This window comes from Mycteria americana, chromosome 2 (assembly GCF_035582795.1).
Source record: "Mycteria americana isolate JAX WOST 10 ecotype Jacksonville Zoo and Gardens chromosome 2, USCA_MyAme_1.0, whole genome shotgun sequence".
Lineage (NCBI taxonomy): Eukaryota > Metazoa > Chordata > Aves > Ciconiiformes > Ciconiidae > Mycteria > Mycteria americana.
The window spans coordinates 71,818,405-71,833,624 of record NC_134366.1 but is presented as its reverse complement, the minus strand read 5'-3'; the positions used below and the strand labels follow the sequence as shown (position 1 = coordinate 71,833,624).

Genomic DNA, 15,220 nt, shown 5'->3' with positions numbered 1-15,220 from the left:
GCCCCTTCTTGCAAAGCTCAAGCACATTGGCTTGTTTATGGCTTTGCTTTCTTTGCTAACTGGCATTTGATACTATTCATTAGCCTTCTATTCATTATTTACTGATGATGGATGGGTGACCTTTGACCAAAACCAGTCACACTAAATATCAGCACTCTTGATAGAGCCTCATACGTAATGACACCTGGTCTTTGCACTGCTCAACATGCTGCTGTGAGAAAGGCAAAACTCTTTTCACGCATGGAAAATCAGGTTTTAGCATAAAATCTCTTTCCTGACTCATGTTACATGAGGGAGTATGAGCACTTATGTCATGCCCTAAGTTCCTTCCCTTTCATCCATTGGTAAATGGGTGGAAAAGGTGACCGAAACACAAAAGGCAATACTTGATTTCGTATGAATATCTGAGCCAATGAGGGTCAAGAGAACAACCTCTGAGGCTGTGCTCATGCACATTTGTCATTCATCTGAGATAGCATGCTCTTTCCAGGGCCTAGCTACACCTGGCCACTCAGCAATCCCAAGGCTGATCAGAAACATTTTTGCAATGGGACTCCTATTCAGCAGTGAGAATGAGAGCCTATCTGACCAATGCACCTTTCCTCCCCAGAAAAGACCCCCAAAATCAAACCTTTAAAAGTCCTATTCAGAATTCAGAGAAAACAGACCAGTTTTTCAGTTAATGCATTATGTATGTGTTAAACTGCACATGGAAATACTATTACATTTCTAGCATCTTATTTAGGTTTCAGCAGTTTAAAAACCTATGCCTTCTAGAAAAGGCACAATAAACATAAACATGCACATATATTTATATGTGCATTATTACCATTACCTTGGGGTCTAGCTTTTGTAATACTGAGTGTCTCCTAACTGCCACTGAAATTACAGTAAGACTAAAGCCCACAACTGTGCTGTGAGCTTTGACTTAGCAAGTGCTTTTTGACTTAGCAAGTGCTTAGGCATGGATTAGGGTCGACAGAAGGGCCCCCACTGCTTTTGATGAGCTTTGAATCAGACCCCAGTGTCGACTGTCCTTACAAAACAGGGAACGTGGCTGGGCAGAAGTGACCGAAGTAACCTCGCCTGTATTTCTAGTTCTGTGATGAGCTGCTCTGTGGAATTCCTTTCCTTAGTTTCATTACTTAGAAGACAAGGTGGTCTGAGACAAACTGTCCCTAGCAGAGTGTTTTTATACCACCTAGAACAACAGATTTCAATGTATTATCGCAGAATAAGCTGTAGTTCATAACTTAGCAGGAGATTGGACCAGATGACCAACCCAAACTATCCTCGAGTCCTATGATAACAGCAGAACTGACCTTACGTATTTTCTTGGAATGTTGCAACACTTCTTGCTACAAATTTTTCCTTGTATATTCTGTGCTGTTTACCATTAATGGTTTGTAATTACTGGATGACATAGTCAGCATAGACAAATATAACTTGCTGTTTGTTTCATTTCTGTATTATTAGTCCATTATTCCTAAAATATTTTATTTTACTTCACCAAAGACAGACCATTCAGATTTATTCCTTATGCAGAAATTCCCAGACTACCTTCTTCTCTTACTACTTAATTACCAAATTTAATTATAATTATGGCACAGTTTAAGATTCTCTCTTTCCTGAAGTCCTTCTCCTCAATATTTTCAAATTAATCATTTATAAAGGCCATTGCAGTATTTAAGTCTTAACAGAACAAAATCTACTACAATTTTAGGTTTTATAACGTATATTAAAAATAAATGATGTCGATCAGAATGACAGGAGCATGCAGTTAGCTGTGCCCTCAGGATAAAAAACTCTCCAAACAATCAGTGACCATGCCATAGACAGATTACTCAGGGACTGGGTAAAAGAATAAAAACGACATTGCCTTGCCCTCAACAAAATGTTATGAAAATTAATAGAGTTGTATAAAGATTGAAACAAACCAAAATCCAAGATAAAATCAAAGACAGAGAAACAAACAAGGGCTTACATGACAAGTTGAAATATTAAAGGCTGCAGAGGAAAAAATAACTGAGCAATGGCAGAAGTGGATCATAGGTTCTAGTCATAACATTTGACCTGTAAAAATGTTAAAAACAACCATCCAACCAACTCTCATGTTCCATATTCTGCATTTCATATTAATGGAGGAAAATATTAGATAACCGAGTTTGTGGTCAGAGTGCTGAATGCTTTGGAGAATGCATTTTTCTACACTAACTGTGTGCATTGGGAGTATGCATACTATTCCAGTCCTTACACCCTACTTTAAAGGAGAGTTTGGGTTTAGGATCTTGAACAGGTGGCACAACGGTCCTCAAAGATGCATTTTGGCCCATTCTTTGTTCCTAAACCATTATGGATGAAGTTCACATTTATTTCTGAAAAGGACTATCACAAGTCGTATACCTTGCTCTTAGTCTTATTCTACTCCTATTCTGGATGAGGTGCACTTACTCTCAGGGGCATTGCACTGGACTGCTGCACAGGGGTCAGTTTCACCACCATGAAACCTTAATTGTTCCTGATGAGTTTCTGTCCTGTCAGCGAAGGGCTGCAAAAGTAGACAAAATGCTGGTCCAAAATGAGAGATAAGTCCTTACAAACTTGTGCAATGCATTTATTTCTTTGCATCTCCAGTTCCCTGTTCATAAGGTGGGCGCAGTACCAGTCACTGTGCAGGATGACTGAATACACAACAGCTACAAAGGCTTTAGAGTTCTTTTTGAGTGAAACACAATTAATACAGAAAACTCAAAGTATTGCTGATTGAATATGCAAATTCTTTTTGAGGAAAAAGTTAGTGTATACTGTTCTCACAATGTGCAAAATTTTATTGTTTGAAATGTCTATAGACTTTCTGCTGGCATGAAGATAATATTTTCTCTCTGGTATTTAGAGGAAATAGAAATTATTTGCTTCATTTATAACTATAAATGATTTAAAACTGAGTGGATGAACTTCTCTTGTTTTGTAAAACTTTGCTAGCTTTTTTTCACTTGTTTTATTGTCTTGCTTCTTAAAATATGTACAGAGTGTATTATGCTCTTTTCCCCTTTTTCAGTTCAGTAACTCCATCTGGCATTTTTAGTGATCAGTCTAGCATGTCCAATCAAAAACGGACTCTTGCAATGCTTTGATCAATGGATATTTGAATATATCAACATATATTGCACATAACTGAATTGTTTTCTGGTACTGTATGTTTCAGTAACTGCAAAGATTTTATTGTACTGATGTTCAACTCAGATGGATGCTGAGATGTGGGTAAAATGACCCAGAATCTGCTAGACACTTACAACAGCATTAATATGGAATAATCTTTCAGAAGATCCAAAAGTAACTGACTGCAGACTCTTCTCGGATAATTTTATGACAAAACTCTGCCATGAAGGAAGTGCTCCTGAAAGAGCAATAAACCTTGAAGAATGAATAATAAAATCTCTAAATACGACACATGCCATTAGCTCTTTGCTTCACGTTTATCAAGTTTGGTTCCAAAATATTATTGTGACTGCTATTGAAATTACTGTTAGACGCAAAATATTATTGCAGTGCTTCCATTTTATAAGCACAGTTGAACCACTGATGAACTCATTTTTTCTTTTTCTGGGGCTAGTCTTTTTCTAACACTACAAAACACCTTCAAATCTTTTCATCAAGTGGTTACAATTCCTCCTTCGCTCTTTCTTTTGGTTGCAATTGCTTTAATAAGTATCATACTGTTCTTTTCACTTGTAGTTTTTTTTTTCTTTCACCACACTCATCTAGGAGTCTCACTTTTCTCTATATATTTGCTATTAGAAGTATTAGAAGGGCTACTATCTAATTCTTTGATCTATGCAGAAAAAATGTTTCACAAATCTAGATGATTTTTAAAGCAGCTTTATATGGAAATTGTCATGACTAGCACAGTCTCATTTTCTCTTTATCAACACTAAAACTTTGCAACTCATCTGCAGCCAATATTGAAGAGAGCTCAAGTCTCCAAGATAGCCGAGGTAGTACAAGTTTTGTGAAAACCGAGCAGGAGAAGAGGGATACAAACTTATGCCTCTATTGGGGAAAGCAGTAATGGGCCATTATGCCTTCTACTGGGTATCAAGCATCTTACCTATTAGTAGATGCTTAGCAGCATATTAATAGTACCATGCTTGCCTCTAGATTATTAGATTTATCAGAGGAAACGCAGTGAGGAGGTAGACCTATAATAGACTAATAATGACACAATCCCATCCATTAATTCCACTGTTCACAGAATTGTCTGTTAATTACTATTCATCTGCTATTGACTCATTCATTTGTCATTTTTTGGAAATCAGACCACAAAGTCCTGACTAACACTTCACCTAACATGTCTTTCCTGAAGGGCAATATGGCTACTTGGGCAGCATGGCACTAAGCTCAGATGTAGCAGAATCAAGCACACAAGAGATGTAAGGAATAGGATGCAATCTGAAAATACTGCTACTTGTGTTATGGATGCATACTTTCTTATCCATGCAGATAAAGCATACAACCCTTTAAAACAAACAACCCTTCAGCATAATGATTATCTGGACTATTATAAGTACTAAAATTAATATTAGAAAGAAAGCTGTTGACAAAGAACACCACAGCACATATATACAATATTTTAGGTCTTACAAGGGCAACTTGGATAGTAACCACTAGTAACCTCTTACAGGAATTAAAACACAAGTGTTGATTCTCCCTACTGATAAAATCTATTTTACCTTGGCTGCTAAAACCATCTTAGACTTTCACTGATGCAACAGCCTTATTCAAAGGTACATACTTTTGTCTGAAGTATTACAAAGACAGAGATACGCTCCAAAGTATGATTTTTCTCACTTGCTTCCCCCCATGTGGCCCAGACACAGGCTTTGTGCCAACCTGATAGAAAAAGCTCTCAGGACTTCTCTGGGTTTGCCTGGGCCTGAGCTGGTTGTATCTTGGTTAACAGGTGCCAGTGGCCACCTGACTGGTGCCTGACCTGGGTGGACTTCAGCTCACTGAATCCCACGGACAGTGAAGGGTCGACAGACCTTGTAGTCCCTGCAAAACAAGCAGCAGCCCTTTGGGTTAACTGAGGATGGGAGAGGCAGTTGTGCAATTTTTAACCTGTAGCTGTGGACTGATGAGACAGAAGCAGACTGTGATGCGAAGACAAATAAATGGAGCCCTAGGTGGACCCAAGACTGACAGAAGAAATCCTCACCATGAGCTTCATACTTTATCTAGAGAAGGACTATTTCAATGCTGATGCCCATTGTGAGTCTTTCTACTGCAGTACCAACCTTAGGATCCAGAGGAACATCAAAAGGCTCAAAGTGAGAAAAGAGTAGACAGTAGGAAGCTTTCTTAGATAATAATTTAAACTATATTATCAATGACGCTTTTTTGCATTAGTTAATTTGGACTGTTAAAACATTAATTGTACTACCAACAGACCCTTGTTTCCATGTATGAGATGGGTTGCCTTTTGCTCCCAACACGAGTGTAATGAGGGTTTTGAGTGTAAGATCTAGCTCTCATGGAGTAATAATTTACTGCTGTCACCAAGGCCCTAGCTCACTTACTCTGCACTGCAAGCTGAGTGGGGGTGCACAGGCACTGCCCATTTTATACCCTTCGCTGTGCCTTAAGTGCAAAATGGTATTTAATGTAGAGAGAAAAGATGAGGCTTCTTATTCCCATGTATGAAACGTAGTCCTAATTGAGATAGACTTCTTTGTCTGTAGCTAGCTAACTTTTCTATGTCTGCCCTCCAACAAGGAGACCACAGACGTGCATCTGAAACCAAAGTCATTACTCATTGAAGTTTTCTGCCTCCCCCTGGATCAAATGTCAAACCTCTATACCATTCTTTTTTATTTTTAAATTTTCTTCTTTAATTATAGCTGTTACCATTTCCTTGCCGGATAAAATTATCACTTTTATTTTAGCAGCTGGCTTCCTACTCTGTGATCTACTGATGAATTATTTTTTTCACTTTGTTCTCCTTTTTTTTCCTTCCTCTCTGCACATGGTGGGCCCTTTTATGATCTTATTTTTAAAGACTAATTTAGTTCTAACATGTTTTCTTTTGATTTAACCTTTCTCTTTCCATTCACCTCTACCTTTCTTCCCCATCTAACCTTCATCCATTTCTCTTACTTTTCAAGGAAGACTGTGTGATCAAACTATAACTTTTCATCTCATACGAGTTCTGATGTGCCATTTAATAGCCTTGTTCACTTTTGAAACCTACATACTGAAAACCTACTATAAACTTATCTTCCAATATACTGTATACACATTAAACTTCCATGAGGTCATTTTTGTAGGAAGAATTATTAAAAGCTTTGCTTATTTTCAGTGCCATCTAGCTGTTCTTCTAAACATTTGATGGGACCCACCAGAGCACCAAGATTAGTGAATGGCAGAAGATTTTCTCAGTATGAAAGAACCTTGTCAAATCAAACATGCGTAATTTACAAGAAAGATTTTCTTTGTTGCTCAGAGCTAACAATTTCATGCATCTACAAAGTTTCCATTCCTACATTATCAGAATATGCATTTGAGATATATGAGTGATTAGAGCTTGAATAACAGTTTGTGTTAAACAAAGATGTTTTGTATGCACAGTTGGTGACTAATTCTCAAAGAAATGAATCACTAAACCTGCTACACAGGCACAGTTGATACAGTCACCTAAAATTTTCTTAAGAATCAGATGAAGAGTGGAATAGGCAAGGTTCCTAGGATTAGGATGCACAGACCAGACTGGGAGAGAAAATAATGTGGAAGAGAATTTTCTGCAGATATGACTGACTTCCTAAGCCTAACTTCTAATATCCTCTAGCAATGAAAATGGTGAATAGTTTTGGGAAACTTCTATTTTTTCATAGTATGGAGTTTCTCTTTCTGTTGCACTAAATGATATGGTGATACCTTGCTTTATACTGGCCCAGGAAGGCAAAATTACTGTATCACTCTACAGGGAGCTGTTAGTAAGGAACTTTTGTGGGCAGCTTACTTACTTCTTGTTAACGGTACAGGTTTTCTAGCTCCTCAGAAATTAGGGATATTGTAAGTGGTGCCAGGAGACAGGTATTAGCGTAAAAGCAAGGGCAGGGGCAGCACCTCCTACTTGATGTTATATTTCAAAGCCTGTAATAAACTATTTTAACATGTGGGCTTTTAAAGCTGAAATTAGATCACACCAAGATCTGACTTAGCCAGGACTCAGCTTCCTAATAGCTTCTTCTCATGCTATTTCTCTTTCCTCCACATTACACAATGGCATATTTTGAGACAGAAACCAACAGGACTTCAGCTTTTTCCCTGGGTCTTAAGTATTTTCTCCTGCAACTCAATACAGAGTCTAGGGATTATTTCAATTTAACGAAAGGGTTTCTTTTGGGAAGGGAGGGAAAGGGGAATGAATGTTTCTTTGAACACTCTTCATCGTGTGCATTTTTAGCCAGGCAGATTCTTGAAAACCTATTTAGAATCAAGTATTAGCACTTAAAGTAATGTACCAGGAAAATGCTAGGGTTTTCATCATATGCTGAGCTTTAACAGACCTAAACCCCTATGATCTTACTGTGACAAGCTCAAATATGGCTGGGGAAGATGATGCAAACTCCTCCTCCCTCATTTGATACTGTCTGCACAAATGCAATCCTGGCTTCTGGCCACACAGCAATCCAGGAAGGGGCACAAAGCAGGGCCACAGCAGGAGTTTTTAAATTCTCTTCTTACACACACCATTGTATAAGAATCTGAAACCTGTATCCATGCTACTAACAAAAATAAAAAATGCCAAAACTCCCCAGGTTTTTTAAAAGTGCTGCGTAAGTACATTGCAGGAATGGATGAAGGGACTATGGTTAAAGGGGATGCTGTGCAGTTATCCTTTGTCATTTGTCCATACCCAGAGGAAGCTACAGCCAAATCAGTACTTGCCCCAGACTCGGGAAATTTTTGCTCTTTGTCAAAAGAGCTCTTTGCTCTTTTGCTCTGTCCCCTTGTGCTTATGCCTTTAATCCACTTTTTTTGGTTGACATCTGCTCCTGGACCTGCTCAATCCACCACTAATAGTATGCTAAGATAAATGGTTAGGGGGAGTTCAGTTTGCAACTTTGACGCAGTTTTGCCTCTTATTGCTCTCCCGGGACTACAAATTACAATGTAAGGTAACTCATGACTAAGGCTTGGCAGGTACGCTATTCTAATATTTCCCTGACTTCCATGGAGATGCTATCAGTTCCTAACAGCACTACAAGCAGATGGTTAATTGTTACAAAGCTGCATACTGTTAATTTTGAAACTTGCATATGCTACCATTTTCAGAGTAACATATGGCTTAAAAGAATCATAGAGCATTTATAATAATATAAGGACAAGAACAGCAAAAAAAAAATTCTTAAAATGCGTGGGCTATTGTGAGTCACGTTTCTGCTTTTTGTGGCACAGATCTTCAAAGATGATAAAACAGAAGAAACCTTTCCAGCAAATGAACACAGCCCCATAGGCTACTATGAGGTGCTGCTGAATATTTAAAGAGCTGGCATTCTCCTACTAGGAAGTTTTCACGTTCTCTTCTGAGAGAAATGAGCCAGCAATGTGCAACTTCTCATTTCTTACTTTAAAATCCTATTTTGCTTTGGCTTTTAATACTATACAGCCTGCCTTTTAAGATTATCGAATACCATAATTTAACATCCTAAACCAGATCACTAGAAGGGTAAGACTTTTTTTCAGCTATGCTACTAATGGCATGTTAAAAAAATTCATTTGTAAGCCCTCCACATTTCTGACACTACATCTTCAAGAATTAAATATTGTTTTCCTCATTTCCACTGAGTTTTTTACTAATTAAATACTAATCATGGATAGAATGGCTTGATAAACCCAATGGGTAAAACTCATTGTTGAGTCAATATTAACAATTCTTCAATTCATCTTAATAACCTCAGATTTTCTTTACCTCTTAGCTTGGTGTTTCAGTCTGCCGGTTTCATTCTAATTCCTCACAACTGTAACAATCCATACTAACTAATCCATGCCAACTAACATAACCAACTAATCCATACTAACTAACTAATCCGTGTCAAAGTATTTCAGTAACCGTAAAAACTCTCTACTTTGGCTTTCCAAGAGTCATTCAGTGCTATAATTTTAAATTCTAAACTCAGCACACAAACATATACTTTGCTGTATTTATTTTACAGATGAAGTTTTGAGTACTTTCCAAGCTTAATTAAAATTGATGGCAAACAAATGACACTAGAAAATTATTGCATTTAAATAAAAAAGAGACAGACCTATACAAATTTCTATTATATAGGGCTCTGATAAAGTTTTCTTACAGTATGAGAGAAGTAGAATAGAAATTGAATTTTGAAGCATTTCTATTTGCTTATCTATTTGATGTTATGCCTAGCCTATTAGTAAGAGATGCTCAGGACTGCCTGAATACAATGTGAGTTATATCAAGAGGTTTTCTTTGCATATAATTATAACCTCCCAAGCTGAGCATGGGAGGTTACGATGATGAACCACTTACCGTTCATCTTTATTTGCTTTGTCAGATCCTGTAACTATGTACATGTTATAGCCTGCCTATATAGATAGCAATAGTGTTTACCTACAAAGAGATTATTTATTGTAGGACTTGAGCTTTTAAAATGGCTGTTTCTCCTCAGCTAATGGAAACAAAACAAGCTTCATAAAGAGCATATTTTTGAGTTCCCCAAAATGATATGAAACTTTGTTGACTTGTATCATACCAATATAATAAAACAAAACAATCCCCCAAGGAAGACAAAGAAGCACTCACAGCTGCTGTTTTTTGGTGATATATTCACACTTCTCTCTGTCCCTTGACTGGCCACAGGTATAAAAAGATACATACATCTTCAGAGAAGAAAAAACACCAAAAAAATGCTATTTGACTTGTGAATAGAAGTATCCGTTGCATAAAATTTATATGTAAAAAGATGCTGAATTACTTATCTGACCTTATCCACACTAGCAAAGGACACAGTAGGTGTTGAATTTTTTTTCTTTTTAAACAAATACACTTTTTAAAAATATGCACAGCTTGTGCATTTTTATACAAAAGAACATAAATTTGTAACTGATAAAGAGAGTTGGTTTTGGAAGGACTCCACTGGAGGGATGGGTAGGAGGGGAGAACAGTTAGTTTTTACCAAAGAAGAAAAAATGTATGTGTCTACCGAAGAAAAAATGGAATGAAACCAAATATTTATGGGGGGGGGGGGGGGGGGGGGGATAATTCTTAAAAGTATTCAGAAGTGAGTAAAAAAAGGGGAAAACGTTTCAACCTCAGTCAGAAAGCTTGAATCAGTTGCTCAGTACAAATATAGCTTGCAACACTTAGAAAAGATACTGCTATATGACTAAGTAGCTGGCTTGTGTTTTTCCTCCATGTACACACCTGCTGTCCTCATGTCCTTGCTGGATTTATATTTCCATCCCTTTAGAATAAATGCTTCAACACTTTATGTATAGAATCTAACCTGTGTGATGACATCTATTCCCAGGTCCTTGGATCCCAAAGTATTCATTAGGAATGTGACGGAAATCTCCCTTGAATGATGAACTTAAAAGATCTGCTCTTGAAGCATCATTAATCTTTCTAGGCATAGAAATCAGTGTACTGTCACCATCCATTCACTATGACAGGTAAAATGAGTTTTTCCCCCAGACTTATGGAAAACAAAAATGGTTTTAGAAAATGCACCGTGGTCATGATTCTGATCAAGAAAGGGAGCATAATTCATATGTTGTCTAAAGAAGGCTCGGCAAACTCTATTCCTTCAAACATCTTCATGAACCTCCTCTCTGTTCTCAGCACGTTTGGAAGAACAGCTAAATTCTTGGAAGGAAAAGCTGCTGGTGTCTGTATCCTGGCAATGTAAACTCAAATAATTACCAGTGGGATTTGGAGACTCTTGACTGGACTATGAAAATAAGAAGATATTTCCTCAAAAATTTAAATCAAGACTGATGTTAGCTGGAATAGTTCATAAATCATTTTCCTCCTTCTTCCCGACAGTGAGTGTCAGAGAAACTTAGAAATAGAATATATCTATCCAAGACAGGAAAAAAGTTTCAGAGAATATGCCCTGTTGATTAGTTACAGCTACCATTAATATAAATCTACCTGGTTTTGGTTGATTTTTCTCTTCTTTTTTAAAAACAAACAGAAAAGATGTATATCTGCTATAAATGCAAAAGAATAGCAAAGCTATCATACATCATTCTCATGGAGTTTTTAGGGGCATTTCTAACAATCTGAGTAAATAATTTATTTTAAAGCGAAGTAGGAAAAGTATAAGGAAAAGAAGGAAAATAAAAATTGTAAAATGAGAAGCATGAAAAAGATATTTAACTATTTACGATTCACTGTACCATAAAAAGGTCTTGAACATCCTAAAGTGTTGCCTCCTGGCCTTTGCCCACATTAGTGGGCGCCATATTAGTGACTACTACAAATAAAAGGAACTTATTACTTGGTAAATTTCCTTCACTAACAAATAATCACAGGCATCAAAAGGTGTAGCTGAAATAAAAAATAAGTGTAAGTAGAAACATACTTCAGCTCTTTTTCTCTATTTCTGCCTACTTTCTTACTCCCAAAATGCTCTTTGAAACAAACAAACAAAAAATCATGTTATATTTTTTGAGACTGATCGGTGTTAGTTTTCTTCTATTCTCATTCCAGAGCAACTATGTTAAGCCCCTGTAGTTGGCATAGAGTCTGCATGAGAGACCTCTACTATTTTAGGATGTGCGTGACCTGAATGTCCTCTGATTCTTGATTCTACAGACTCATTCAGATGTAAATAGAAGTCCTCTTTCAAAGAATCAACGGAGAGCTCCAAGGGCACTCCCGGTTTCTCCTTCCCCAGCACATTTGCTCCTGTCTCCACCTCCCACCACTTCCAACTGTGTGGTCCTGCTCCAGCTGCAGCTCTCTGGCCCCCGACCTGGGCTGACTCAGTTCTTTGCCTGGTGCCACTGTAGTCCCGAATGCAAGAATAACTTCAGCTAATAATAACTATCACTATCATCTTCACTACAAAGAGCTGCTGTTTAACCTGTAGTTATTTCAGTGATGATAATAAGTCAACAATAATTGACTACATAATTATTACATAGATGTAGGAACCAGAGTCACAGAATACACACACTCTGCAATAAGATAGCTGCTGTAGGCAGCATTCCTTGGTGAATAAGAGGTGAAAGGAGGACTCATCACAGCCAAACACCACATCTACAGTTCTTTTCATAAATGGGCATGTGTCTTCTGCAAACACAACTTTTCTACTAATTTCTCAGGAATTTTAAAGTGCAAAATTTCTATAGCTGTTCAAATAACACATTTAATAACACATTTTATAAACTCTCCCCACCCACCCCCCGCCCCAGAATATCTGACAGGTAGGATTTTTAATATTTTGCAAATTAAAACCAAGCCCCTAACTTTTTAATGGACTTCAAAAATCTGTAAGCTGGGACTGCAACTTGCTATCATCTTTTTCTCCCATTTCCATCTGGATCCAGAATGCACTAACTCTACTATACTATACTAACTCTACTATAGTATTAAAATGCACTAACTCTACTATACTATACTAACTCTACTATAGTATTAAAAGAGCTATATCCACCACTATCATGCCTAGTGCAAAGCAACATTGCAGAATAAGTTGAGATTCATTTAAGGATCTATCAGATTTAAAGCCAAGCATGTACCATTGCAATTCAGTAATAATGAAAAACAAAGATAGCAATATTTTAGTGGATGACACAGTCTTGCTAAGAAAAATATCTGCCATATAAAAATGCATGAGTCAGTACATGCTTATATATAACATGAGACTTCCAGAGCTAAAAGATTTTTATTATGTGTTTATAAAAAAACTGAACAAGATAAACTAGGTACATTTATTGCCAAAGAAATCCAGATACCTAGGGTTAAAGTGAAATAATAAGAAAATATAAAAATTTAAAAAACTATACTAGACAGGAGCATCGATCCAGAGAACGTGAGAGAATTCATAATTCTGTAATTGCAGTGTTAGTCTGTGAGAAAAAAAATTAAGAATGTAGTTAAAGCCTAGTCTTGTTTAAGCTTCATGATGCCATCTCATGTGGATCTCAAAGAGCGATAAAATAAGTAAAAATAAATGTTAAGTTAGAAACTGCCTTGAGAAACAATATGCAGACCATCAGTCAGTGCTCAGGATGAAGACAGGAAACAGCATACACTATACCATAGCAAAGATGAACCCAAGGAATAAGAGCATCATTACATCTGGTGGCAATATTTGAGTTGTAAATGGCACATGCAGGGATTCAGATGTACTCCTACCATAGTGCACTGCGTTATTTCATTTAGGTGTATGTCTGACTATCAGTTTGATGCTCTTCAGTCCTTGTTTTCTGAACTACGTTGGCTGTGGGAGAAATTAGAGTGTAAACACTGTTACTGAAAAATAACCTTAAAGATTCTTGACCTGACAGAAGAAATCACTATGAATAACCACTTGAAGAACAAAAAAAAATATGGTCTACTAAGCTAGGAAGGTGGCTTACCAGTAGCAAAGATCTTTTTCTTATGCAGAGTTATTTATCAATATTTAGAAAGAACTAAGTTTTGTTCTCAAAGAGTTGCAGCAGTTTTGAATATATGCCTCTTTCACCATGTTGAACTAGTAACTTTTTGTGTCATTGAGCAGCAAAATTATTCCAAGTTTAGCAGCTGAAATGAAACTTTATGAGTTTCAAACTTAGCGTGATACCTTTCAAAAAGAGTACTAATTTGATATTTTAGGAGGTGTTTTTTGCTACTGATGGTATCAAGGTGCTCTGTAGAGCAAGCTCAAGAAAGAGAAAAAAGACAGAACCCAAGAAACTCAGTGAGTGAAAAAAGTAAAATTTATTAATTGCTAGCAATAACTTTTAAAGAAGACATGAGATTTGAGATAATTTTTTTTACAAAACCTCAATCGTTATATGTAAGAAAACAGTAAGATGAAATTAATGAAGAAACAAGTTGTTCTGATTGCTTCATAATTCTGACTCAATACTTGGCATCCATCAGCTTCAAACCAAAAGATTTATATGGATTTGATGCAATGAGATCTGAATACTTTTTAGAAAAAAAAAAAGTAATGTATATTTACTTGACATTTAAAGATGCAGAAGTTTTTTAATATACTTTTTTCTTCATATTTAGAATCAGTAGATTCGGGGAAAAAAACAGTGGTTAATTAAACATATGAAATGCTATTGTTTCTTTCAAATGCATGGCTACAGTTTCAAATTGGTTCTTTTTCCCCAGAGAAAAAGGTTTGTTAGTAGCTTGTCCGATTCTAAAATTTAATAGTATGTGAAGACTAGCTTACATAGTCTCTCTGTGCTCAGGTAACAGTGATCTGTGGCTTTCTGTGGGCTAGAAAGACAGTGCAAAATAATTATGAAGGAAACAGAGAGCTATCTGCATCCCCTGCGACTGCTTTTTGAGTGTAACTATCTTCTGTCAATAGGATCCGGATTAAGGTTTGCAATCACAAGAAACAGCATCTTCTCCACATCAAAAGCTTAAGACAAGCCACCATACGTAAGGCCTCATGTGGAATCCTGGGTTCAGCTTTGGGCTCTGTACTTCAAGAAGGGCATTAGAGCAAGGGCAGAGTAAAGCAGTGATAAACACTGGAAATCTATAAAGTATTAGGTATTAAAAAAACATTGAAAGAACTGGGACTATTTATCTTAAGAAAGAGAAAACTGAGGTGTAAGGGCATCGGACATAGTCATCAAGTGTTTAAGGAGCTGCTGGAAAGAAAGACTAACTCTGCCTGGGACACCTGGCCATGGACTTACACTTCAAAAAGGAAGACTAAGATTCGGATCAAATCTACCAATAAAGACAGGGCACCACTGGAATATATTGCTTGGAAAGGTCATGGAAGTCAGTGGAGATTTTTATAAAAATGTGAAAGGTCAATTTCTGTCAGGGATTTCAAGCATAATCGACCTGCTTTGATAGGGGTATGGATTAAGTGAAATCTCCAATTCCCTTCTAGCCCTCTTTTTCTACAACTTTAAGAATCAGACTGGTTGATTGTCTCCAGAGACTGTGCATTAAGCCATAGGAACATAAGAGAAAGTGTGCCTTTTATTCGGACTCCCTCAAGCGCCG

At 36.9% G+C, this 15,220-nt stretch overlaps 1 protein-coding gene across 1 annotated transcript in view; it reads right to left on the bottom strand.

Annotated features, from left to right (window-relative positions):
- Window positions 1-15,220, bottom strand: part of CNTNAP2 (contactin associated protein 2) — a 1,202,777-nt gene that overhangs the window by 229,672 nt on the left and 957,885 nt on the right. The gene's annotated exons all lie outside the window — the stretch shown is intronic.